Genomic DNA, 26,038 nt, shown 5'->3' on the forward strand with positions numbered 1-26,038 from the left:
ATTGTTTATAACTAATCATAGCATTTTAAAAATTTAAACAAATAGCATGCATATCACTTAACACATAATCATGTTATTCATATAACACGTGATCACATATTCCATATAACACATAAGTCAGCTAGTCAAAAGATAAGTCTCAGTACGTTGAGAATTGAAATCAGGTCAATAACAGTGTTTATCAATTAAATATCGACTCTGAATAATTTACAAATTAAATGACCTTCATATACAAAAGAAATTAGGTCTCGAAAGTATTTTTATTGGAAGCGTAATGTTTTTCTGAGTCTGTACGCGTTCGTTTCGTATTAAACAGACGAACGATTTATTTATTACGAATAAAATAAGAATTAAATAAGAATAAATCAATTAACAATAATATTAATTGATTTTTAAATTCCAAAATTTAATTTTTAAAAGCTTAAAAGTAATTTTTTAGAAATTATTTGAATTAATTATAAATAATTGTATTTTATTTAACTATTTATAAATAAAATTAATTGATTAAATGAATTAACCAATTAATTAAATCTGTAAATAATCAATTAAAACAAATTATAAATAATTAAAACAAATATGGATTTTTGAAAATAATAAAAGAAATAATTTTTTGAATTTAAAATAATTAAGAAAATATTTTTTTTAGAATTATAAATAATAAGTAAATGATTTTTAATAGTAAAATAAATGATTTTTTAAAAAAACAGAAATGAATTTTGATTTAAAATTATAATAGAAAAATACCGAAACAGTTCCTATGCAAACAGGGGAAGGGCTTTAGATTCAAGGGCGGGGCAGAGGGGGAGACTCGCCGGAACCACGGGGAAGACGACCAGAATGATGAACTTGTCGCCGGTTTCTGGAAAACCCAGAAATCCGGCCGACGTTTCATGGGTTTTCGGCGTCCCAAACGGCCTAAAATGCTGCACTTTCAACTCGATTCTAACTCTAAATTAATCTGCGTAATTCTAGGAACACATAAATTCTACCAACAATAATTAACCGAGCCGGAATAAACCAAAACTTGCGGACTCCGGCCACCACTCTTGAATTTTCCGGCGAGAACTTAGATTTATCAATTTCTTAACCAAATCGATCGTATAATATATGAAATTAAAGCTCAAAACATGCACAATCTATTCCGAGCATCAATAATTATCAAGATCATCATAATAGTCTCAAAAATCAAATTGAAAAACCAAAAAAACTTAAAACTCGGTTTAATCGTTCCTGGACTAAAACAATTCAACCAATTACTCAAATCGATTCTAAAGATCATTTTAAAGCTATTCGTAAACTCAGAATCAACCAACAATCCTTCAAAATCAAAAAATTGAAATTCAAGAATAAGAACCAAAAATCGATTTTCATAAAAACTTCACCTCAGATCACGATGTTGATATCAACAGAAAGGTCTTGAAACAAAGATTGTTTTTATTACTAGAACGTCCGATTTTATTCCCTAAATCGATCAAAATCATGAATCAAAGGTTGGAGAAGAAATTTCACCCCCAAAAGTCTGTTCTTGGATTTTCTGAAAAAATGAAAATAAATATAAAATAAATGATATAATCCGCTCTTTATATTTAAAGAAAATAATATCCCAAAAATCAATTTAGGGTGTTTTTATTCCCATAATTAAAATAATTAAGGCCCAAAATAACAATTATGGGGAATAATTTTAAGAACAGTAAAATATAAAATTTGTCTCAAACTTCCCCAAAAATTGCGAATAATTCAAAATTACAAAATAAAGGGTATTTGAAATACGAATGATTCTATAAAAATAAAAACGTAAATTTTGGGGGCTTTGACGTCACGGTGGGGTCCCGGTCCGTTGATTTTTGAATGTATTGGAATGATATTTTTATTTTAATTAATAAAATATCATTGAACGCACCAACCGACCCGATGGATTGGAATGAGATATATTATTTTAATCATTTGGCAGTTCAATAATCGATAGAATCAATCGGTATTCATATTTTTTGTTAGATATATTTGTGATGTCATGGCTAATATGATTTGTGTTTAAGTTTTTAGATCTTACTTAACAGGACAAATCAATACTTAACTGGAAATTAGTACTTATACTGAAGTCAGGACTTAAGATATCAGAACTTAAGATATCAGAAGATATTTATCAGGAGATAATATCAGGACTTAATGTCACTTTCAGATAAGGCAGGCGGCTGATTGAAAGGAAAGAAGATCAATACAAATACAAGAAGAAATATGCATGAAGAAGGAATTCTATGAACAATAAAATACTTTGAAGAAAAGATAACTAGTTGATATATTTTAGGAAGCAGAATTATATTCCATATCAATTAGAACATTATCTTGTAACTGTGTAGTATATAAACACAGACATAGGGTTTACACTATATGTGTTATAATTATCGAAGTTATTATTCTTTGTAACCCTAGCAGCTCTCGTGATAATTTGTTCATCATTGAGAGAGAACAGTTCTTTGTAACAAAGTTTATTGTGTTGAATAAAATCTGTGTTCTGTTACTTGAGTTCTTATATTCGATTTGATTGTAGTAAACACTGTATTCAACCCCCTTCTACAGTGTGTGTGACCTAACAAGTGGTATCAGAGCTATCTGTTAACACACATACAGTTTAAGATCCAAAAATAATCATGTCTGAAGAAGAAACTCCAACCAAGCCCACCAAAACTGAAGAAACTCCAAAAACCATAACCCATAGTCGATATGAGACTATAAGAGTTCCCATGTTGAGACCTTCTGAGTATTCCATATGGAAAGTGAAGATGGCTATGTTTCTGGAAGCTACAGATCCAGAATATCTCGACAGGATTAATGAAGGACCACATATGCCAACCAAACTCTCTGTGGAAGTTGCAGGTCAGCCAGCAAAGTCTGTACCAAAGGAGAAAAGTGATTACACTGCTGAAGATATCTCATCGATTGCAAAGGATGCAAAGGTAAGACACTTGCTGCATAGTTCCATTGATAATGTCATGTCAAACAGGGTAATTCAATGCAAGACTGCAAAAGAGATATGGGATGCTTTGGAAAGAAGGTGTCAGGGAACTGAGTCAATCAAGAAGAACATGAAGACAATACTCACTCAAGAGTATAAGCACTTTGACTCAAAGCCTGATGAGTCATTAACTGATTTATATGATAGATTTGTCAAACTCTTGAATGATTTGTTACTAGTTGATAAAGAGTATGATATTGAAGATTCAAATCTTAAATTCCTGTTAGCTCTTCTTGAAAGATGTGATTTGAAGGCCACAATAATAAGAGACAACTATAATCTTGATGAAACAACTCTTGATGAAATTTATGGGATGCTCAAGACACATGAACTTGAGATGGAACAAAAAAATAAGAGAAATGGAAGAAAGTCAAGGACAGTTACCTTTGTGGCTGAGGAGGAAAGTCCCAAAGTTGCTGCCTCAAAGAAAGGCGAGGGAAAAGCTCTCATCACAAAGTCTGATACTGAGTCATCAAGTTCTGATAGTGATGATGACTCAGAAACTGAAAGTATACCTGAGATGGACCCTGATGAAGAGATGATAAAGCTGTGTGCTCTTATGGTGAAAGGAATCACAAAGATTGCATACAAGAAATTCAGGAGAGGAAATAAGTTTTTCAGGAAAGGTGCAAGTCCTGATAAGAAAGGTTTCAGAAAATATGAAGGCAAAGGAGGAAAGTCTGACAGAGGAGATTACTCAAATGTTAAATACTACAACTGTGGTGAGAAAGGCCATATATCTCCTGATTGCAGAAAAGGGAAGAGTGACAAAGGCAAGGCTCTTGTCACAAAGAAAAAAAGCTGGTCAGATGCATCAGATTCTGAGGATGAGGAAAACTATGCCTTGATGGCAAATGCTGATAGAAGTTCTAATACTGCTGACTTAAAGGTACCTCAAACTACTTATGCCTTTTATACTGATGATATTACTGAGTTGAGAAGATATCTTAAAACCATGTTCATTAGTTATAAAGATCAAACTTTAACATGTGAAAGATTAACTTCTGAAAATCTTGCTTATAAAAAGAGGAATGATTATTTAGAAAAAGAGTTAGTCATGTTCCATCAAACTTAAAAAAGATAGAGATGATGCCTTTTATGTTAGGGATGAAGTGCTAAAAATGAATGAATCTCTAAAAACTGAGTTAGAAAAGGAAATAGAGATTATCAGGACTTGGACTAACTCTGGTAGAGCAATTCAGGATATTCTTAGTAGTGGAAACTGGAAGGAGGGCTTCAGTTATGGAGATGATAAGAACAGTAAGGGAACTGTAGAAACTGAGCCTATAGTTGTTAAACAAAAACCAAAGGTAAATCCTGTTAAGTTTGTAACTGCAAAGAATGATATTGAGAAATCAGAAGTTAAGGAGAAATTAACTTCTGACAAACCTAAAAAGGATAAGCCAACTGAAGTTAACATAGGCTTAATGACAAAGAAGCAGCTTAAGCATAAGCTGAAAGAGGTTAAAAATGTAAACAAGCTAAAGCCACCTAGGAAAAATAGGAAATGAAAGGAAGGTGTGAATAAAAGTAACAATTATAAGCCTGTTCCTAATGCTCCTAGAAAAATATGTCATAACTGTGAAAATTCTAACCATCTGGCTTCTTTTTACAGGAAGAATAGGAATACAAACTCCTTACCTTCAAAATCAGGAGTTAAGAGTCAGTCTGTTAGATATAAGCCATAAAATCCTTGTTTTCATTATGGTAGTTTATGGCATTCCATTTATACTTGTAAGGAATATCATAGTTTATACTATGATTATTATCAAATAAAACCTTATGTAAAGAAAGTTAGCATTATTCCTTCTAGTGTAAATTCTGATGCGAAGTCTGATATTGCAAATTCTGATAAGAAAACTGTTAACATAAACTTTGATGCTAAATCCACTGCAAATGTTAACAAACTTAATAAGGCCAAAGGATCCAAGCAAGTCTGGGTCCTTAAAACTAAACATTAGTGGTCTTTGTGATTGCAGGGCAACAGGAAGAACATCCTAGTTCTGGACAGTGGATGTTCAAGATATATGACTGGAAATAAAGCCCTGCTATCAGACTTTGTGGAGAAAGCTGGCCCAGGTGTTTATTATGGAGATGGCAATATGGGAAAAACTCTGGGATATGGCAATATCAATCTTGGGAATGTCATCATTGAAAAAGTTGCTCTGGTCTCAGGACTTAAACACAATCTGCTGAGTGTGAGTCAAATCTGTGACATAGGTTATCATGTGGATTTCTTTGAAGAACACTGTGAAGTTGTTAGCAAATCTACAGGCAAAGTTGTTCTGAAAGGATACAGGCATGGTAACATTTATGAAGCCAAGCTTTCAACAAGTACTAATGGTTCTGCAATCTGTCTGTTGAGTAGAGCATCAATTGAAGAAAGCTGGGATTGGCACAAGAAACTCTTTCATTTAAATTTTAATAATATAAATGAACTAGTCAAGAAAGATCTTGTGAGAGGACTGCCAAAATCAGTATTTGCTCCTGATGGCCTTTGTGATTCTTGTCAGAAGGCAAAATAAAGAAAATCTTCATTCAAGAGCAAGACTGAATCATCAATTCTTGAGCCTTATCACCTACTACATATGATCTATTTGGTCCAGTGAATGTCATGTCTATTGCAAAGAAGAAATATGCTATGGTCATAGTGGGTGAGTTCACCAGATACACATGGGTGTATTTCTTGCACACAAAAAGTGAAACTGCATCTATCTTGATTGATCATGTCAAACAACTGGATAAATTGGTCAAAGACTCTATGAAAATCATAAGGAGTGATAATGGCACTGATTTCAAGAATTTGATTGTGGAAGAGTTCTGCAAAAACAATGGAATAAAGCAGGAATTCTCTGCTCCTGGAACTCCACAACAAAATGGAGTTGTTGAAAGAAAGAATAAAACTCTTATTGAAGCTACACGAACTATGCTTGATGAAGCAAAGTTACCAACCTACTTTTGGGCTAAAGCTGTACAGACTGCTTGTTTTACTCATAATGCAACACTTATGAACAAGCATGGAAAAACACCATATGAGATGGTAAAGAAAAAGAAGCCAAATATGAAGTATTTTCATGTATTTGGATGCAAGTGTTTTGTTCTTAAGACTCATCCTGAACAGCTATCCAAATTTGATCTAAAAGCTGATAAAGGAATTTTTGTTGGATATCCACTTTCCACAAAAGCCTTTAGAGTCTACAATTTAAGAACAAGGGTTGTTGTGGAATCTATCAATGTCTCTTTTGATGATAAGAAGATTACCGGACTTGAAGATTTCAATGATCATGATCAGCTGAGATTCGAAAATGAAGGTTTAAATTCTGATTCTGTAAATCCTGACAGTCTAAAACCTGATACTGCAAACTCTGATGGATTAAACTCTGATATTATTGAAACTGTGGTGACTACGCCTAAGGATGCACCTGTGCAGGGGGAGCATATTGAAGATCCAACCACATCTCAAGAAACATCAGAACCTACAACAGGCTCTTCAACTTCTGATGGGCCAAGTTCTGATAATTCTGGAAACTCATGCTCTGATATTTCTGGAAACTCAAATTCTGAAGGATCCAACTCAGAGAGCATAATTTCAGGGGGAGCATCAGAAAATGTTGATGAAGATAGCATGGATCATGGGGGAGCATCCAGTTTTAGAGATAACCTTCCATCTGTAAGGAAGTGGACTAAATCATATATACCTGACTTAATTATTGGAAATCCTGATGCAGGTGTCAGAACTAGAACAACTACATCAAATGAATGTCTTTATCATTCTTTTCTATCTCAGACTGAACCAAAGAAAGTGGAAGAAGCTCTTCAAGATGCTGATTGGGTGCAATCAATGCAGGAAGAGTTTGAAAGAAATAAAGTCTAGACCCTAGTGCCAAGACCAAAGAACAGGTCTGTTGTTGGTACAAAGTGGGTGTTCAGAAACAAAACTGACAATGATGGCATAATTACAAGGAATAAAGCAAGGCTGGTTGTAAAAGGATACTCTCAACATGAGGGAATTGATTATGATGAAACATTTGCACCAGTTGCTAGATTGGAAGCCATAAGGATATTTTCAGCTTATGCTGCTCACAAGAAGTTTAAAGTCTTTCAAATGGATGTGAAAAGTGCTTTTCTTAATGGAGAATTGGAAGAGGAAGTATATGTTGAACAACCTCCAGGCTTTGTAGATCCCAAATTTCCCAATCATGTCTACAGGCTTGATAAAGCACTTAATGGCCTTAAGCAAGCTCTAAGAGCATGGTATGAGACATTAGTTCAGTTTCTTCTGGAAAGTGGATTTAACAGAGGGACTATTGACAAAACACTGTTCTACCTCAACCATGGAAATGACTTACTTTTGGTGCAGATATATGTTGATGATATCATTTTTGGTTCTAAAAATGACAGACTTTGTAAGAAGTTTGCCAAGCTGATGCAGTCAAGATATCAAATGAGTATGATGGGAGAACTTAACTATTTTCTGGGCCTTCAAATCAAGCAGAATGAAGAAGGAACTTTTATTTGTCAATCTAAGTACACCAGAAATTTGTTGAAAAAGTTTGGAATGCAAGATTGTTCAAGTGCATCCACTCCTATGGCCAGTGCAACAAAGTTGGATAAGGATACTGGTAAATCAGTAGATATTACTGATTACAGCGGTATGATTGACTCTCTACTCTATCTAACTGCAAGTATACCTGATATCATGTATGCTACCTATCACTGTGCAAGATTTTAAGCAGATCCAAGAGAACCTCACTTAACAGTTGTGAAAAGAATTTTCAAGTACCTTAAGGGTACAACTGATCTGGGATTGTGATATCCTAGAGAATCAAACTTTAAGCTAATAGGTTACTCAGATGCAGATTTTGCAGGATGCAAAATTGACAGGAAATGCACAAGTGGAAGCTGCCAATTTCTTGGAGGCAGATTGGTTTCTTGGTTTAGCAAGAAACAGAAGTCAATTTCCACTTCAACTGCAGAAGCAAAATACATTGCTGCAGGAAGCTGTTGTGCACAGATTCTTTGGATGAAGAATCAGTTACTGGATTATGGGTTAGAATTTTCTAAAATCCCTATTTACTGTGATAATTAAAGTGCTATTGCTATGACAAGTAATCCAGTTCAACACTCATTGAAAAAACACATCAGCATTAGGTACCACTTCATAAGGGAACATGTGGATGAAGGTACAGTGGAATTGCATTTTGTTCTAACAGATCAACAACTAGCAGATATCTTCACAAAACCACTGTGTGAAGCTACTTTTACAAGATTGGTAAATGAACTTGGAATGGTTTCAGGTTCTTTCTCTAAATCTGCCTAGTTTATGTTCTGATACATCAGACTTTATGATCAGTATTTACAAATATTACTATCCTTGTGTATTCTGTGCTTAAATTGAAATTTGCTTAAGTGCCGATTGTTGTCTGATGTGAATTTCTAAACTCTGATAGTGATATGAATGTTTATGTGACTATTCAATCCAATGAGGATAACTGTGCTAGATGCTGACCTAGTAGTCTTTAATATACTAAAGATCCCATGTATGAAGTTGTAATATCCGGGAAAAATTATGTGAATATTTTATGTTAAATAAATAAATATTATGTGTTTTATAAGTTAAAATGATAATTTCTATAATATTATGTGTTATAACTGTTGATTGTGTTCCTGTGTGGACCAGAAAATTTTTCGAGTAATTAATATGGGTTTAAACTGCATTTATATGAATCGATTTGCAATCCGGACGCGTATTTATTTGTGTTTTATCGAGATACTCGCTTTATCTCATTTTATGTGCATTTGAATGTATTTTAAGTATTTTTGGGGTTTATTTTAAATTTAGAAAATATTTTGGATTCATAAGAAAAAAAAATTATGGACCAGGACCCGACCGGGACGAAAAAGCCCACAAAATCTGTACATTTATTTTTATAAAATCGGGGACTTTGTGAATAGCCCGCATTTTGTATTTTTAAAGTGTACCTGATTCCGGGAAAATTTTGATATTAAGAGTGTAAGTATATATAAAATATATTTTAAAAACATTTCCCCGTAAAGTATTATTTTGGACTTGTAATTTTAAATTACGTAATAAAAACCGTATCGATTTATGATTTATCGGGATAAAATACAACGTATAAAAAGCCTCAATGTTTATCTGTATCATTTTATAAAAAAATCAGAAACCAAGCAGATAAATACAGTTTCTTCTTATCCGATAAACCTCAAACACCGACTCACATACCCAGCCCTGTTCTTTTTTTTTCACCACCACCATCATCTTCCTTCGTCTACTAGTGTTTTGATTTTGTTTAAAGCCAAAACTAAGAAATCGAAGCTGTGTTGTTCTCCTGTTTATCAGGTTATACTCAAATTGATCTCTCCGATTTATTTCGATTCAGTAATTCATCGGTTTGAAAGGATTGTTGATTTTGATTAATCGCTTGATTATCTTGAGATTATAATCGATTGAATCGTTTGATTCGAGCTATTCTCTGCTATGTTGCTACTGGTCTTCGCTGTTGGGTTCGTCGGAGTTCGACGGCGGCACCGCCATCGGTTTCCGGCCACCTTTTTGATGATTTATTGTTATAATTAGCTTGTAGAAGTTGTTCTTTTTGTGTTGATACTTATCAATTTTATAAGTTTGTGGCTGTTAATGCTGAAATCGAATTCATCACTGTTTTATTTTTGTAAATTTGTTCTTTTGTCCTTGTTATTGATTAGTTGCTATTAAGATTGCTAGTAGTAGATTGTAATTGTTGTTGGCTTCGTTTTAATGTACAAATCACGATGTTCGGTTGCGATTTGGGATGGGTTTGGTGTTTTTGGTTGAAGCCTGCGGAGTTTGATGTTTTCACCGGGGCTGGAGTTATTTTTGCCGGAACTTCCGGACTGTTCTTGGTCAGTTGCAGTCTGTGTTGCTGTGGTTGTTTATAGTGACTCTGTCGGTGAAGTGAAAGCTATTGACGGCTGTGTTTTTAGGCATGGTTGATGCTGGTTGGCGGGGGAAATCGGCTGCTGGAATTTCGCCGGATTCGGATCTCGCCGGAATCTGGGAAAAAACCGGTAGGATTTTTGGTGTTCTTCCCCAACCCGGCTTCGACCCATAACCCGACCCGAACTAAACCCTAACCCTAATTCCTTTGATTTTGTTTCCCCAAATTCAAAAACATAAAAACTGTTTGTGGGAGTTTCTAATTAAATCTAAGTCTAAAATCCTAAAAATGATTTCTTTTATTTTCAAAAAAAATATAATTAATCATTTACTTATTATTTTTAATTCTAAAAATTATTTTCTTTTATTATTTTCAAAAATCTAATTTGATTTAATTATTTATAATTTATTTTAGTTAATTATTTATGAATGCAATTAATTGATTAAAATAAAATCATTTAATCAGTTAATTTTATTTATAAATAGTTTAATAAATGTAAATTATTTATAATTAATTCAAATAATTCCTAAAAATTATTTTTAAACTTTTAAAAATTATATTTTGGTATTTAAAAATCTATTAATATTATTATTAATTGATTTATTTCCATTTATTTCTTATTTTATTCATAATAATTAAACCGTTCATCCGTTTAATACGAAAGAACGCGTATAGACTCAGAAAACTACTGTGCTTCCAATAAAAATACTTTTGAGTCCTAATTTCTTTTGTATTGCAATGTCATTTGATTTGTGTATCAGTTTGAGTCAGTATATGATTGGCAGATATTATTATTGACCTGATTTTCATTCTGAACGCACTGAGATATATCTTTTAATGATCTGACGTATGTGTTACATGAAATATGTGATTACGTGTTATACGAATACCATGATTACGTGTTATTTTATATGCATGTTATCTGTTTACAGTTTAAAATGCCATGCTTAATTATAAACGATCGGGTAGATGTCAAGACGTATAGTTACGTCGATTAAGTTTGGTTATATCAATTAAGATAGTTCTTTTGTTTATGGAATCGAGTAGCAAGGAGTGCAGTCAGGTGTTTAACGAAGATAGTAGCCAACAGTTATAAGCAGAGTTATAGTAAGAGGTTATCAAGCATACCAGGCAAGTACCCCTAACTTCACTTATCGTTCAAATGACGTTTATTTCGAATTATATTATGCAAGTACCTATATCTTCAATTATCATTCAATTGATATTGACTCTGAACTTTGTTCTTTTGATTTCCATACTATTCTAAGTTCAGAATAGTTAAACATTTTATATTTCACTATAAATTACTCTATACATTGGAACATTGAATTGAGATTAGCGAATAACTAATTGTTCTAGTTATTCCGCCATCGATTGTTGAGATAACTCTGGACCATGAGAAATGGAGAGTTATATGGTTAAGGATGTCCTTTGATTCGGCTCCTTTGATCAAAATGTTTTATGGATTGGATGAATGCGTAAGTGACCGGGACGGACGGTCCAGCGAAAGGCTATTGCTATGTGTTATATGAAATATTATGACACCATTTTTGCCACAGGCAGGTATATTGCCTTTTTATTTGAGTACTCATATTTTGGGGACATGTTTCTATCAATCATGACCTTGTGCTATCACACGGGGTGATCATCATGTGATAGTACGTCCTTCGGAGTTAGATTCCAATCTAAAAATTATCATTTATTATTGATAGCTTGTGAAGCTTTTATTATTGATCAAATATTACTGATTTTATCCTGTTGTTCAGTTATTATCAGAATGTGGTTGATCATTTCAAGCACATTTTATATTGCTTGCTGAGCATTTCTTTCGCTCATAATTGTTTATCAATCTAATCTTTCAGCTAAACCAGAACATGCTTGAGATCCAGGTTTGATCAGAAGTCGAGTGCTTGTAGATAGTTGGTGTATATTCCAGGTAGACTGTTTTGGGACACTTGGATAGTATAAAGGTTTGTAATAAAATTTGAACAAATTGTAAAACTAATAGACTTATGGTTTGTAATAACAGTTGATTTGTATTAGTGCCTGTTCCATACTATAACATGTGATCGATCCAGTGCACGCAAGGGGTCATATTTATTATATTATTCCGCTGTGATTATTTTATTATAGTTAGTGGCTAGTGACCCCCAAATCTAGACCCCGGGTTTGGAGGGTGTCACAAGTTGGTATCAGAGCTACAGGCTATGGTCACTGAAACAGGCTTAGGATTGTCATAGGTGAGTCATAGGAAGATCACATAAGATAGGCACGTGTGGTTTAGCTCTTATAGGGTTAAATTTAGGTTATTGGATTGGGTTATAGTTAAGTTGTTTAGGTTCCCTGTTTTGTGTTTAGCTCTTGGCTTTTGTGCCATTGCTTTGCTATTTTGTTGGTTTTGAGAATGATAAGAAGGGTTGGAAAAGAGGTTGGGAGGTTGTGTTGCAATTCTATCCACTGTTTGTTGGTTTATTTGAGATTTTGAGTAAGGGTTTAAAAGGTTTGGATAATTCTTCATAAATTTTCTTTGTGTTATTATTCTCAAGATAATAAGCAGGATTATGTGATAATCATGTCGCTTGTGTTAATATGGTAGCAAGTTTATGATATTTTGAGAAGAGATAATGTTTGCGAATTTTGATATGCTAAGGAATTACTACATATTTGACACACTGCTTGACAGATTATTATATAAGTTGCTTGTTTTCTTATCAGAATAATGGCACCAAAGAGAAGTAATAATTCAGGAGAGGATCGTACCGAGGGTCGGACAGATCCAGCGATTGTCCAGATGTTGGGACTGATGCAACAACAAATGTTACATCTTACGCAGCAGCAACAGCAACAGCAGCAGCAAGCAGCAGCACCACCTGTAGTGACTTTTAAACAATTTCAAGCTGTGAAGCCACCTGAGTTCAAGGGAAGTGCTGATCCTGTGGAAGCCAATGCATGGCTCAAAGAGATGGAAAAAGCTTTTGAATTGGTCGGAGCAGGGATTGAACAGAAGACCAAGTTTGCAAGCTAGTTTCTGAAACGCGAGGCGAACTATTGGTGGGAATCCACACGAGCATTGGAAGGAGGTGAGTTTATAACTTGGGAGAGATTCACAGAGCTGTCCCTGGAAAGTATTTCCCAAGGTATATAAAGAATCAAATGGAGATTAAGTTCTTGAACCTGACCCAGGGTGATCTTACCGTGACTGAGTACGAGGCTAAGTTTACTGAGTTAGCAAGGTTTGTGCCAGACCAGGTTGATACAGATGAGAAGAAAGCAAGAAGGTTTGAACAGGGTTTGAAGTTTTGGATTCAGAATAGAGTGGCCATGTTTGAGTTGACTTCATATGTGGCAGTGGTTTAGAAAGCAATGGTGATCGAAAGTAAAAGTGACATGTTTCAGAAAGGAAAGGATGGGAAGAAAATGGAGGTAGAAACCTCAGAAGGAGGTCAGCAGCAAGGTAATTTTCAGGGCCGTTTCAACAAAAGGCCAGAATTTCAGGGTAATAGGAATGTGGGATTCAGAAGACCACAATCAGGAAATGGAGGACAAGGCAACTGTTTTCAGAATTCAAATCAGCAGAGGCCCAATCGTCCACCGATACCTGATTGCCAGTTTTGTGGTAGAAAGCACTTTGGGAATTGTAATGCTAATGTGACGTGTTTCAAGTGTGGCAGGAAAGGACACTTTGCTAATATATGTCAGAATCCGACTCAAGGTCAGAATTTGGGAACTGGGTGTTATAAGTGCGGAAAGCCAGGACATATCGCCAGGAATTGCCCAACACAAGGTATGACAAGCAACACCCCAAGGCTTACAGGTGCTCCATCTCAGAATGTGCCAAGGATTGAAGGACCACCAGCAAAGGACCAGCCAAAGGCCAGGACATTCAACATGACTATGAAGGATGCTATTCAGAGTTCAGACGTGGTTGCAGGTACGCTTCCAGTCAACTCCGTAGATGCTAAAGTTTTATTTGATTCTGGAGCTACAAGATCATTTATTTCTCAAGATTTTGTCGATAAACTGCATTGCGAAGTTAAATGGTTAGAACAAGCATTAACGATAGAGTTAGCTAATAAGAATCAAGTCTCCATCGACCGAGTGTGCCCGAGATGTGATATTGAGATAGGAAGACATCATTTCCATGCCAACTTAATACCTTTTAAGTTGGGAGAATTTGATGTTATCGTAGGAATGGATTGGTTGTCAGAAAATAATGCTCAGATTGATTGTAAGAATAGGAAAGTAAGACTTTAGACCTTGGATAGTAAGAAGAAGGTGATATTTCGAGGAAATAAGCAGGAAAAGAAGTTCTTAATGATAGTTCAAGTGAAGAAGTTATTGCGTCAGAATTGTGAAGCGTATTTGGCCCATGTGATAGACACCAACAAGGAAGTTCTAGCACTAGAAGCAATTCCAGTTGTCAACGAATTTCCAAATGTCTTTCTAGACGATCTACCAGGATTACCTCCCGATAGAGAAATTGAGTTTACAATTGATCTAGCACCCGGAACAGAACCAGTTTCTAAAGCTCCGTACCGGATGGCACCAGTGGAGATGAAAGAATTGGCAATTCAGCTGCAAGATCTTTTGGAGAAAGGAGTTATAAGACCCAGTATATCCAATGGGGCGTACCCGTACTGTTTATCAAGAAGAAGGATGGGAGTATGTGACTGTGTATCGACTATCGAGAACTGAATAAGCTAACCATTAAGAACAAGTACCCGTTGACGAGGATCGATGATTTGTTTGACCAATTGAGAGGCGCTGTATGGTTTTCTAAAATAGATTTAAGATCTGGATATCATCAACTGAAGATCAAGCCAGAAGATATTCCGAAGACCGCATTTAGAACCAGATATGGGCATTATGAGTTTCTAGTGATGGCATTTGGATTAACCAACGCACCAGCAGCTTTCATGGATCTAAAGAATCGAGTATTCAAAAAGTATTTGGATAAATTCGTGATCGTGTTCATAGACGACATTCTGATTATTCCAAAATAGAAGAGGAGCACACAGAGCACTTGAGGATAGTTCTGGAGATACTGCGACAGGATAAATTGTACGCAAATTTTTCCAAGTGTGAATTCTGGTTAAAAGAAGTACGATTTCTTGGGCACGTGATTAGTAATAAAGGAGTGGAAGTGGATCCAGCAACGATTGAAGCCATAATCAACTGGGAGAGGCCAAAAACACCAACGGAAGTAAGAAGTTTCATGGGATTGGCAGGTTACTATAGAAGATTCATGCAAGATTTTGTGAAGATAGCTACGCCATTGACAAAGCTCACCAGAAAGAATCAGAAATTTGAATGGGACGAAAAATGCGAAGAAAGTTTCCAAGAATTAAAGAATAGATTAGTATCTTCTCCAGTACTAGTCTTGCCAGATGAACAAGGAAATTTTGTGATCTATAGTGATGTGTCATATAAAGGATTAGGATGTGTTTTGATGCAGCATGACAATGTGATAGCCTACACTTCAAGACAACTGAAACCACATGAAGAAAAGTATCCAACGCATGATCTTGAATTGGAAGCTATAGTGTTTGCATTGAAGATTTGGAGGCATTATCTTCATGGAAAAAAGTGCGAGATCTACACGGACCACAAGAGTTTGAAGTATATCTTCACCCACAAGGAATTGAACATGAGGCAGAGAAGATGGCTAGAACTAATCAAGGACTACGACTGTACTATCAACTATCATCCAGGCAAAGCAAATGTGGTGGCCGACGCTCTGAGCCGAAAAGAAAGGTTAAACATGATAACTTCATCTGAGGAATTGATCAAGGAATTCGAGAAGCTGGAAATAGAGGTCAGTATCCCAAGTATGTCTACAGAGGTATTGTGTGCAATGTCTTTTCAACCAGAACTATTAGAGAAAATAAGAAGATATCAGGAAGAAGTAATGAGCCATGAACGAGACAGTTTGACATGAGAAGAGATAGGGAGTCAAAAGGATGATAAAGGAATATTAAGAGTTTCTTCCAGAATATGGATACCCAACGTAGCCGAGCTGAAAGATGAAATTCTTCGAGACGCTCACAACTCCAGATATTCAATTCATCCTGGGAGTACGAAGATGTACAGACACTTAAGAGAAAATGTTTGGTGGCCAAGCATGAAAAAGGAAATTACAGAATGGGTAAGTAAGTGTTACACTTGCCAGCGAGTCAAAGCGGAACATCAAAGGCCTAGTGGACTGATACAACCATTGGACATTCCGGAATGGAAGTGGGAGCATATTGTAATGGATTTCGTAGTTGGATTACCGAGGACCAGGGCAAATCATGATGCTATTTGGGTCATTATTGACACATTGACGAAGTCAGCGCATTTTCTTCCTATCAACGAAAGATTCTCAATGGATAAATTGGTACGGTTATATCTTAAGGAAATTGTGACCCGACATGGAGTTCCAGTATCCATAGTTTCAGACAGAGATCCTCGATTTAATTCAAGATTTTGGAGAAGTTTTCAAGATTGTCTCGGAACGAAGCTGAACATGAGTACCGCGTATCATCCGTAGACATATGGTCAAAGTGAAAGGACGATTCAGACTATTGAAGATATGCTAAGGGTTTGTGCACTAGATTTTGAAGGAAGTTGGGACGAACATTTGCCATTGGTTGGATTCTCCTACAACAATAGTTGTCATGCCAGCATTGGAATGCCGCCTTATCAAGCTTTATACGGGAGAAGATGCACATCTCCAATATGTTGGGATGAAGTCTGTGAGAGAAAGATTTTGGGTCCAGAATTGATCCAGCAGACGAAGGAGAAAATAGAACTCAATCGGAAAATATTAACAGCATCTCAAGATCGTCAACGCAAATATGCTGATCCTGCTAGAAAGGATACGGAATTTGAAGTTGGTGAAGCAGTGCTATTAAAGGTTTTGCCTTGGAAAGGTTTATCAAGATTGGAAAGAAAGGAAAATTGAGTCCGCGTTATGTTGGCCCTTTTGAGATTTTGAGGTGTGTAGGAAAGGTTGCTTACGAGTTGGTGTTACCACCTCACATGCAGCATATTCACAACGTGTTCCACGTGTCAATGTTGAAGCGTTATTTTCCTGATTCGAATCATGTGATAGAATATGAGTTAATCGAGATTCAGCCAGATTTGTCTTTTGTAGAGCAACCAGTGCAGATTTTAGATAAGAAAGAAAGAGTGCTTAGGAATAAGTCTGTGTCTTTAGTACGAGTCTTGTGGAGGAATTCCAAGGTTGAAGAGTCGACTTGGGAGTTGGAAAGCGAAATGCGATCAAAATATCCTCATTTGTTTTCTTAGGCTGATTCTGAGGACATAATCCTATTAAGGGGGGAAAGATGTAAATTCCGGGAAAAATTATGTGAATATTTTATGTTAAATAAATATTATGTGTTTTATAAGTTAAAATGATAATTTCTATAATATTATGTGTTATAACTGTTGATTGTGTTCCTGTGTGGACCAGAAAATTTTTCGAGTAATTAATATGGGTTTAAACTGCATTTATATTAATCGATTTGCAATCTGGACGCGTATTTATTTGTGTTTTATCGAGATACTCGCTTTATCTCATTTTATGTGCATTTGAATGTATTTTAAGTGTTTTCGGGGTTTATTTTAAATTTAGAAAATATTTTGGATTCATAAGAAAAAAAAATTTATGGACCAGGACTCGACCGGGACGAAAAAGCCCACAAAATCTGTACATTTATTTTAAGAACATTCCCCGTAAAGTATTATTTTGGACTTGTAATTTTAAATTACGTAATAAAAACCGTATCGATTTATGATTTATCGGGATAAAATACAGCGTACAAAAAGCCTCAATGTTTATCTGTATCATTTTATAAAAAAATCAGAAACCAAGCAGATAAACACAGTTTCTTCTTATCTGATAAACCTCAAACACCGACTCACATACCCAGCCCTGTTCCTTTTTTTTCACCACCACCATCATCTTCCTTCGTCTACTAGTGTTTTGATTTTGTTTGAAGCCAAAAGCAAGAAATCGAAGCTGTGTTGTTCTCCTGTTTATCAGGTTATACTCAAATTGATCTCTCCGATTTATTTCGATTCAGTAATTCATCGGTTTGAAAGGATTGTTGATTTTGATTAATCGCTTGATTATCTTGAGATTATAATCGATTGAATCATTTGATTCGAGCTATTCTCTGCTATGTTGCTACTGGTCTTCGCTGTTGGGTTCGTCGGAGTTCGACGGCGGCACCGCCATCGGTTTCCGACCACCTTTTTGATGATTTATTGTTATAATTAGCTTGTAGAAGTTGTTCTTATTGTGTTGATACTTATAAATTTTATAAGTTTGTGGCTGTTAATGCTGAAATCAAATTCATCACTGTTTTATTTTTGTAAATTTGTTCTTTTGTCCTTGTTATTGATTAGTTGCTATTAAGATTGCTAGTAGTAGATTGTAATTGTTGTTGGCTTCATTTTAATGTACAAATCACGGTGTTCGGTTGCGATTTGGGATGGGTTTGTTGTTTTTGGTTGAAGCCGGCGGAGTTTGATGTTTTCGCCGGGGCTGGAGTTATTTTTGCCGGAACTTCCGGGCTGTTCTTGGTCGGTTGCAGTCTGTGTTGCTGTGGTTATTTATAGTGACTCTGTCGGTGAAGTGAAAGCTATTGACGGCTGTGTTTTTAGGCATGGTTGATGCTGGTTGGCGGGGGAAATCGGCTGCTGGAATTTCGCCGGATTCGGGCCTCGCCGGAATCTGGGGAAAAACCGGTAGGGTTCTTGGTGTTCTTCCCCAACCCAGCTTCGACCCATAACCCGACCCGAACTAAACCCTAACCCTAATTCCTTTGATTTTGTTTCCCCAAATTCAAAAACATAAAAACTGTTTGTGGGAGTTTCTAATTAAATCTAAGTCTAAAATCCTAAAAAAAATTCTTTTATTTTCAAAAAATAATAATAAATCATTTACTTATTATTTTTAATTCTAATAATTATTTTCTTTTATTATTTTCAAAAATATAATTTGATTTAATTATTTATAATTTAGTTTAGTTTATTATTGCAATGTCATTTGATTTGTGTATCAGTTTGAGTCGGTATATGATCGGTAGATATTATTATTGACCTGATTTTCATTCTGAACGCACTGAGATATATCTTTTAATGATCTGACGTATGTGTTATATGAAATATGTGATTACGTGTTATACGAATACAATGATTACGTGCTATATGATATGCATGTTATTTGTTTACAGTTTAAAATGCCATGCTTAATTATAAACGATCGGGTAGATGTCAAGACGTATGGTTACGTCGATTAAGTTTGGTTCTGTTAATTAAGATAGTTCTTTTGTTTATAGAATCGTGTAGCAAGGAGTGCAGTCAGGTGTTTGACGGAGATAGTAGCCAACAGTTATAAGCAGAGTTATAGTAAGAGGTTATCGAGCATACCAGGCAAGTACCCCTAACTTCACTTATCGTTCAAGTGACGTTTATTTCGAATCATATTATGCAAGTACCTATATCTTCAATTATCATTCAATTGATATTGACTCTGAACTTTATTCTTTCAATTTCCATACTATTCTAAGTTCAGAATAGTTAAACGTTTTATATTTCGCTATAAATTATTCTATACAGTGGAACATTGAATTGAGATTAGCAAATAACTAATTGTTCTAGTTATTTCACCATCGATTGTTGAGATAACTCTGGACCATGAGAAATGGAGAGTTATATGGTTAAGGATGTCCTTTGATTCGGCTCCTTTGATCAAAATGTTTTATGGATTGGATGAATGCGTAAGTGACCGGGACGGACGGTCCAGCGGAGGGCTATTTCTATGTGTTATATGAAATATTATGACACCATTTTTTCCACATGCAGGTATATTGCCTTTTTATTTGAGTACTCGTGTTTTGGGGACATGTTTCTATGAATCATGACCTTGTGCTATTACACGTGCTGATCAACATGTGATAGTACGTCCGTCGGAGTTAGATTCCAATCTAAAAATTATCGTTTATTATTGATAGATTGTGAAGATTTTATTATTGATCAAATATTACTGATTTTATCCTGTTGTTCAGTTATTATCAGAATGTGGTTGATCATTTCAAGCACATTTTATATTGCTTACTGAGCATTTCTTTCGCTCATACTTGTTTATCAATCTAATCTTTCAGCTAAACCAGAACAGGCTTGAGATCCAGGTTTGATCAGAAGTCTAGTGCTTGTAGATAGTTGGTGTATATTCCAGGTAGACTGTTTTGGGACGCTTGGATAGTCTAGAGGTTTGTAATAAAATTTGAATAAATTGTAAAACTAATTAAACTTATGGTTTGTAATAACAGTTGATTTATATTAGTGCCTATTCCATACTATAACCTGTGATCGATCCAGTGCATGCAAGGGGTCATATTTATTACATTATTCCACTGTGATTATTTTATTATAGTTAGTGGCTAGTGACCCCCAAATCTAGACCCCGGTTTGGAGGGCGTCACATAAGTAATTGTTTATGTGGAAATCTTTTAACACAAGCAAATTCTGATATTGAGCTTAGTTAAGTTTACTTTGTGTATCTTATTACTAAGTCAGAAACTAGAATGGTGCTTCTTATCTATTAAGTTTTGATGTTAGTAAATCTGATGGATGTACTAAGTGCTGATAAGCCTCACTTATCAAAAGAAAAAGAAAAAGAAAAGAAATAAATATCAGGTACTCCTTTGAGATATAGAGTAAAAATGTGGAAGGGAAGACCCAAGTGCATTGCTGGTATTAAGTAATATGCATTAGAAAAGCAAAATAAAATTTTCTTGGTGACTTTTCACACTCTATGATTACTGGAGAAATACTCTGATAACAACATAAATTCTGATAAGCAGACGTGACTCACTTACACTGAGAAGCCACTGTAAAATGGAATTTCAAAAGATGCATAAAATGAGCACAAAACAGTTGAGGTAGACTCATGCATGAACTCATTCTACATTAGACTTCAGAATAATGACAGATTTTAAGCCAAGTTCTTAGTTATGCCTTATTTCTAAGGTGTACTGAAGTGAATCAGACTTTACTCTTTATCTGATATTTAGCTTATTGCACACACATATACTTCATATGAATGATGAAAATTACTGTGGTGATAAATGTTGTTTTAGATGAACAGTTTAAGTGTCAGTTGCATAAATTTTGAAGACAAGTTCTGATGGAAGTTCTGATGATTAAGTTATGAGGAAACCATATCAATATTTGTGTGAAGAATTACAGGAATAAACATTCACTTTTTGAGTTAAGGAGCCATATTCTGATGACTTTTAAATTCTGATAATAATCAAGTTCTGATGCTGACATGGCAGTATTTATTTATTTGGTTTATTTTTGGTTTACTTGAATGATAATATTTTTACAGAATATTGGTTAATGTGAGATAAAACAGTCATAATCATGGTGGGTTAGTGGTTAACGTGTATGTCCTGAAAAACTGCATGTGCACGGTAATTATTGCTTATTTTACGTGCCCATTAACTCTTGTTCTAACCGTTTACTGACTATTCACATGGTGCCAGGTGTAAAGTGTATTCCATGCTTCAAAAATTCAACTGTTGAGTGGAGAGAGTATATATATGAGAGATAAAAGATATTCTAATCTTTTACTTACTTTTCTATTCTAAATCTCTTTTACTTTCTCTCTCTCTATCTCTTTTACTTTCTCTCTCTTATTTTCTGAAGTTATTTTTCTCTCAGGACTTTTTACAAACACTTTGCAAACATTCTCTTACTCACTTAATTTCTTACAGAGATGGCACCAAAAGATGTAATTTTCAATGGGGCTAAGTTTTTCCCTAATAACTTATCCGCTATTCTTAACAAGTCAGAAGCCCCATCAGAACTTCACTTCATTCAGGACTTTCTTACTAGTTCTGATATAGTGTACGCTCTGACCGAACCGAATGAAGTCTATAGTACTCAAGTGCCGGAGTTCTGGAGAAGCGGAGTATATGATGATGGTGGTGCTCAAGGGTCCCCAAGTATAATTTTTTCATCAGGGGAGGATGAGCATGTCGTGACATTGGCTATGGTTCGACAAGCACTGTAGCTGCCTGAGAACTGTGTTTATTCTACTGTTGAGGAGCCAGTTCTTCAAAACATGATGACCAGTCTGTTGGATTTTTAACGCAGCGGGGTCATGGCAAAACACTTTTACACATACAAAATCCAAATAAAAGCATATAAATCGTGAATAAAAATTCGAGGGATCGAATCTAACCTTTAAAAATAATTCGGAGACAACGATCAGAGATCCTTAGCAGTTGCTCCTCAAGTGTGAAGCACTCCACCGGTATCCACCAAGAAAACGATGTTAAGGAGGAGGAAGGAGGTGGAGAGAATTGGGTTTTCCAAACTTTTTGGGTTTTCGGGTTTGATGTGGGTTAGAATAAAATAGGGTCTATAATAGTGTATTTATAGGCAAAATTTTCAGCTGAAATTTTCCCATAAATAATATTATTATTATCCCATTTTTTATTCTCATTAATAATTAAAACACCTTTTAATTATTAATCCTTTTTCTAAACACTTTAGAAAAAATTCTCTCTCTTGATTTAATTTCCAAAAATTAAATCCTTAATTAATAATATTAAGAACTTTTCTTAATTAATTTATAATCAATTAAATCTCATTTAATCAATTATTAAATTTGCCAATTAATTATTTATTTCATAAATAAATAATTATTAGCCATTATTAATTAATTCCTCCACCATTAAATCATTCTCTTTTTATGGTGTGACCCTATAGGTTCAATATTAAGCCGGTAGTAGAAATAAATAATAATAAAACTATTTTATCATTATTTATATAAATTCTCTAATTTATTAAATATGATTAATTAATTAATCACATTTATTCTACATCGTGAGGGATACTTCTCAGCATATCGCGACTATCCGGATAATATGAATTCACTGCTTAGAATACCAAGAACCTATTCAGTGAATAGTTACCGTACAATAAACTCCTTCTACCCTACAATGTCCCGATTAAATACAAGGCATGGATCTCGTGTCAAGCCTATCTAATTCAATCACTTGCTTACTATTTACTATGCGTAGTTCTATGCAAATTAGAAACTCCTTTCTAATTTCATTCACTCTGGCCAGAGATTCCTGAACTAGCATAAGTGGATCAGCCTTGAATATTCGCTTCCTTCACTGGAAGGGGTAGATCCTTTATTGATCATACACTATCTTCGTGTACAAATTCCTATACCCAGAAGAGCCCTAATAATTGTCCCTGGAGACTAAGAACTAAACCAAAGCATAGTTCAGTGTACACAAGATGACTATGATGACCTCAAGTCTAAGGATACTTGTACAACTATCACTATGTGAACAACTGCTGACACGTGAGTGATCTCCATCAGTTGTTCAGCTGTGCGCGTCATGTTCAATGAACTTATTCTATAATAAGCACCTACATACTAGCTATAGTGTCACCACACAAATGTCTATGAGAACAGACATCCTTCATAATGAAGCAAACATAGTATGTACTGATCTTTGTGAATTATTAATTACCAGTTAGTAATCCTATGACCAGGAACTATTTAAGTTTAGAGTTATCATCTTTTTAGGTCTCACTATTATAATCTCATCATAATCCATAAAAAGCTTTACTCTAAACTATGGTATATCTTATTTAAACACTTAAATAGATAGAGCCCGTAATAAAAACAAAACAAGTCTTTTATTAAAATCAATGAAATCAAGACAGATTATATAAAAAGTTATTCCTAAATCCTAATACATGATTGGACTTAGGACATATTCCTTTCAATCTCCCACTTGTACTAAAGCCAATCACTCTGGTATCTAATACCCATCTTGTCTTTATGACGATCAAAGTGACTTTCATAAAGTAGCTTTGTGAGTGGGTCTGCTATGTTGTTATGTGTGTCAACTCTAATTCAATACAATACAAGAAATGTTACCGCGCTCCCACTAACCCTTTTGTAGACGCATGGTCAATCTACGTTTTTGATAAAATCAAACTCTTTGATTGTCTCATCAAAACGAATGTTCCATCTTTCGAGAAGCTTGCTTTAAACCACATATGGTTCGGAGCAGCTTATACACTAGGTTTTCATTTCCCTTGGAAAGAAAACCATCTGGCTATATGCCAGATCTCATAGTCGTAGTAAGCAGCAATCGCAAGAAAAATCCGAACTGAGTTTAACAGGGCTACAGGTAAAAGGTTTCATCAAAGTCAATCCATTGCCTTTGTTTGAATCCTTTTGCCATAAGCATGGCCTTATAGGTCTCCACCTGGCCATCTGCTATAATCTATCTTTTGTATACCGTATACATAGATTCCATTCTGGATTTCATGGCACTATGCCATTTCTCTGAGTCAACACTACTCATTGCCTCACTATAGGTCACAGGGTCGTCATCATATAACTCATTGTCATTCTCAATGACAAGGCCATAATACCTCTCAGGTTGGCGAGACACTCTCCCTGATCTATTAATGGGCTGTTCCACAAAAGGTTGTTCAGTCAGAACAGGTGTTTCCACTTGATCCGTAGTAGTTTGTGCTTCTTGAACTTCATCAAGTTCAATTTTTCTCCCACTGTTTCCTTCAAGGATAAACTCCTTTTCCAAGAAGGTAGCATGTCTGGAGACAAACACCCGATGATTGGTGCAAATGTAATACCCTAAAGTCTCTTTAGGATATCCCACAAAACTACATTTTCCGGATCGATATTCCAGCTTATCTGGGTCAACTTTCTTGACATAAGCTGGACATCCCCAAATGTTAACGTGTTTAAGACTCGGTTTCCTTTCTTTCTATATCTCATATGAAGTTTGAGGAACAGATTTTGGAAGGCACCTTATTCATTAAATATGCTGAGGTTTCCAATGCATAACCCCATAGGAATACTGGAAGATTTGCATAGCTCATCATGGACCGAACCATGTCTAACAGAGTTCGATTTCTCCTTTCAGATACTAATCTGGAGGAGTCCACTGGGAGACTATACCATTTACTTTGAGATAATCCAGAAACTCTCTGTTCAAGTATTTACCACCTCGATCTAATCGAAGAGTTATAATACTGTGTTTGGTTGTTTCTCCACTTCATACTTATATTCTTTGAACTTTTCAAAGGCCTTAGACTTGTGTTTCATCAAACACATATCCGAATCCAGATCTATCATCTATGAAAGTAATGAAGTATGAAAATCCACCCATGGCTTGCGTAGACATTGGTCCACATACATCTGTGTGTACCATTCCTAGCAAATTTGCAGTCCTCTCTCCATGTCTACTAAATGGAGACTGCAGTGCCACTATGAAGTGAGATTTTCATCATCCCTTTTCTTTTATTAGTTTGTTCAATCTGAAGTAAATTATGTCACATATATACAGACCATTATTTAAAGCACCACATCCATAAAGAATATTATCTCTAAGAATAGAACATTCATTATTCTCAATAATAAATGAAAATCCAGCCAAGTCTAACATGGGAATAATATTCCTCACAATCGAGGGAACAAAATAACAATTATTTAAAACAATAGTCTTGCCCGTAGGCATATGTAAATGAAATGATTCTACATCTACAGCAGCAACTCTTGCTCCATTTCCCATCAGTAGAATCACCTCCTCTTCTTCAAGAGTCCTACTTCTCCTTGGTCCCTGCAACAAATTGCAGATATGAGAACCACAGGCGGTATCTAATACCCAAGTAGAAATGACATATTCACTTCTATCATGAACATACCTGAATCAGAAGCGGTAGTCTCACTACCCTTCTTCTTCTTCAATTCTGCAAGGTAAACCTTGCAGTTCCTCTTCCAGTGCCCCACCTTGTTACAGTGAAAGCAAACAACTTTGCTCTTGGGGTCTTCAGCTTTTGGTGGAACCGGCGTTTTCTCACCTACTTTCTTCTTCTTGGAAGAGTTCCTCTTCCTTTTCTTAGGATTGGAACCTTCACCAATTAGAAGAACATAACTCTTCTTAGGGGGAAAATTCGATTCCGCAGCCTTCAACATGTTATGGAGTTCAGGCAGGCTGACATCCAACTTATTCATGTGAAAGTTCACAAC

Source organism: Apium graveolens, chromosome 8 (assembly GCF_009905375.1).
Source record: "Apium graveolens cultivar Ventura chromosome 8, ASM990537v1, whole genome shotgun sequence".
Lineage (NCBI taxonomy): Eukaryota > Viridiplantae > Streptophyta > Magnoliopsida > Apiales > Apiaceae > Apium > Apium graveolens.